This window comes from Corticium candelabrum, chromosome 13 (genome assembly GCF_963422355.1).
Source record: "Corticium candelabrum chromosome 13, ooCorCand1.1, whole genome shotgun sequence".
NCBI lineage: Eukaryota > Metazoa > Porifera > Homoscleromorpha > Homosclerophorida > Plakinidae > Corticium > Corticium candelabrum.
The window spans coordinates 4149883-4153294 of record NC_085097.1 but is presented as its reverse complement, the minus strand read 5'-3'; the positions used below and the strand labels follow the sequence as shown (position 1 = coordinate 4153294).

Here is a 3412-nt window from a genome sequence, read left to right as displayed (position 1 = left end):
ATCAAAACAAGCAAATTATGTATACGGTTAGAGTATGTTGCATTATCAACGATTAAACTGCTATCCAAATTTTTTACACACCCTACTTGAAAGTTTGAATTCTCTACCAAACATAAGCCAAATCCTACGGTAGCGTACGTTCTATGAACCATATTCGACCAAGGCTTCTTTGTGCATGTTACAGAATGCTGTAAACAACATTGTATTATTGATATACTAAAACGACATTGATATCGACAGTGCATGTTAGGAATCCGAGGCAATCGTGCATCCACACTGTATTGTATTGCACTCTTTGTTATGCAAGCAAGCATTCAAGTAAACAACAGATTTACCGGAAAGACACACGACAATTATGCAGCTACGTCAACCAAGCATAAAACTACCGTTTCAAGGTCTGAGCTTAGGGTTAGTTCATGCAGTTGGCGTCCTTTCTCCTTGTGAAAGTGTCAGCTTTGTGTAGACGACCTTTGCTGCAAACGCCTTCAGAACAGTTAGATCTTGTCTAGAAAAAGCTAGAGGCTACAGTAGCAACAAACAATCAATCAATTAAGGTCAATCTAAGAGTAATAGAGAACGGTTGTGGCCTATTATGATTATCACTTTGTTGGAGGGGCTGACGCTTGCCGTTGGAAAGTCGGTTGGAGAAAAAGGAGGTGTAGTGCTTGTCAGCAATTGTATCTACACAAACTGATGTCAACACGACTATAATGAACAACTTTGCAATTGTTTACGAATTTGCAAATACGCGGAAAAGCTTGTGCTAGCGATTTCTCAATTGCACGCAGATCTTCAATCAGATTGGCAGTGGAATATTTGCCGAGCTGTGATTCTTCTGATATGTTGACTTTCAACATTTCTGGGTGACGAGATCCAACGGTTTTTGCAAATAGCGCAGATCGTGGAGTAGGGCGTATCTTCCCAAAGCAGCCTGAGAAGTAAACACGTTTCACCAAAACAGCGTACGTTGTGATATGCGTGTAACACATTTGGTGAGTGTGTGTGTGTGTGTGTGTGTGTGTGTGTGTGTGTGTGTTTGTTTGTTTGTGTGTGTGTGTGTGTGTGTGTGTGTGTGTGTGTGTTTGTTGTGTGTGTGTGTGTGTGTGTGTGTGTGTGTGTGTGTGTGTGTGTGTGTGTGTGTGTGTGTGTGTGTGTGTGTGTGTGTGTGTGTGTGTGTGGGTCTGTGTGCGTCTGTGTGCGTCTGTGTGCGTGTGTACATGTGCAAACGTCATGTAAACATATAATTGTCTACTTCACGATGAACGTAGTTTGGTATTTCTGAAAATGGCCGTCGAAAATAGATCTCCGTGTTGCCTTGCTTGCTGTTGTCATTCATGTAATTAACTCTAGGACTGTTGTTACCGTTAGCATTCGCGCCAACTTCATGTCTATTTGTGGCTCTGTTAAAGATTGTTCCAATACCTAAAGAATATGTAGTTTCAAATACGTGATGTTAAACCTTTATGAAGTCTTGCCAAAAAGTTAAATAGAGATGTAGTTGTATACTTTCCTCGCAAATTGGAGTTGGTATTGTCTCTAGATTGTAAGCGGATGCCACCATTATAGTTTGCTCCAAAGGTAGAGGCCGGAAAGCTTGGATTTATGCCAAAAATGAAGACGGCTTGGCTGGACGTAGTAGAGAGGAAAACGAGTTGGAAGAAGAGCAACATGGCGCTGGTGTGCATGGCGACACTGAAGTGAATGGCTAACGTGAAAACGGCTGATATCTAATACACACGATAGAAGGTATTAAAACATAACGAAAATGAACCAATCAGCATGTGAGCTACAATTGCATAATACAGACTTGCGGGTTTAGTGAAATTGGATTTTGACGCCAGTTCCTTTTGATAAGATTGTAAAATTATTGGGCAACTGTTTCAGTGTTGGCGATCAAACCAGAGACAAGAGCAACCTGTTATCGATACATTTTTATAATGCAAAAATTTGGAGTGAAAACACAAGCAACTCTCCAGAGTCTATAACAAGATTTTAAGACAGCGACGATAAATTGTCCTCGGAAAAAAACAGTTTTATGTCTTCCGTACAACGTTTAAATGTCGTGAAAATTTCCAAAATATTTTTTCCTATTCGACCGGCTAAGCCCTACTCTATGTGGCTACTAGCCATTGAGTTAATCGCTAAGTGGTTGAATAACGCATTGAATAAGCGTGGATAAAAGGCGCATTAAACATCACAGTGCTTCACGTGCAGAAAGAATTTATCAGCAGTCATCAGACCCGAAGAAAGCATTTTGGCATGGTCCTGTCTAACGCGTGCTAAGAGGGTGGTTCCAAGGGCTTTCTCCCAGCATACTGCATGCTATTTATTGCACAACGGACTTTTAAATAATTGCTCGCTTTCTAACTATTACGTCTGTTGTGGCTACGCAATATACTTCTAGATTCCACTGTCTCATGCAGGGTAGTGTAATTAGCAATTGGCTCAAGATAATCTAATATAAATATGTTAGTTAATTAATTACGTATACCTTTGACTGAAAGTTTGGCGCAGTATTCAACTGGCGGAAGAAAATTTGTAAAATATGGTCCGGCCAAACCAGCCATTTGATCACATGGTTGGACTAAACGGAAACTGCAACAGCGGTTAATTAACAGATTTAAAATTAATTAATTAATTATTATATGCCAAACGCAAAACAACGCGTTTGATACTTTTACGAGATAATATTGTTAATATGCTGAATTCGAAAGTAATGAAGATCGAAATCGTGTTTTCACTCTTTGGTGCACAAACACAAAAGCTCAACAGCAGCCTCTAAACGTGCACTATGCAGTTACGCGGTTTCGTCACCAACTACTGCCTCTCATGTTCGTCACTCAAAGCTTAGACATCACGTGAGCTGGCATCTTCTCTGCTTGTGCAAGCTTCAGCTGTAGATCTGCGTAGACGACCATTGCTGCAAACGCCTTCAGAACGGTTAGATCTTGTGCAGACAAAGTAGCTGGCTATAATACAGAAAAGAATGGCAATCGATCAATTGAAGTGAAACAAACAAAGATCGCGTGCAATAGCAACAGATATACCTTGCTAGAGGGTCGGACTCTTGCTGTTGGTGAGTCGGTGGATGGAACACAGGGTGGAGTGCTTATTAGCAATTGCATCTATACATACAATATGTAATGCAACGCAACAACTAGGAATACACAACTTTTGCTATCATTTACGAATTTGCAAATACGCGGAACGCTTCTCCTAGTGACTTTTCGATACAGTGAAGATCTTCAATCAGATTAACGTAAGAGTATTGATCGTGAGGCAAATCTTGCTAGCATTTCTGGGTAACGAGATCCGACGGTTTCGTGCAAAAAGTACAGCTGTCTGAGAAGAATTTGTCTTTCCACAGCAGGCTTATCAAAAAATTCAGTTTACAAACCGACAAATGTGTGTT

At 40.5% G+C, this 3412-nt stretch overlaps 1 long non-coding RNA gene across 1 annotated transcript; it reads right to left on the bottom strand.

Annotated features, from left to right (window-relative positions):
* Positions 1 to 273: 273 nt before the first annotated feature.
* LOC134189318 (uncharacterized) lies at positions 274 to 842 on the bottom strand. The gene is made up of 3 exons (XR_009971484.1): positions 735 to 842; positions 604 to 681; positions 274 to 522 (listed from the first exon to the last, which is right to left on the bottom strand). It is a non-coding gene; the product is annotated as an uncharacterized LOC134189318 (long non-coding RNA).
* Positions 843 to 3412: the final 2570 nt, after the last annotated feature.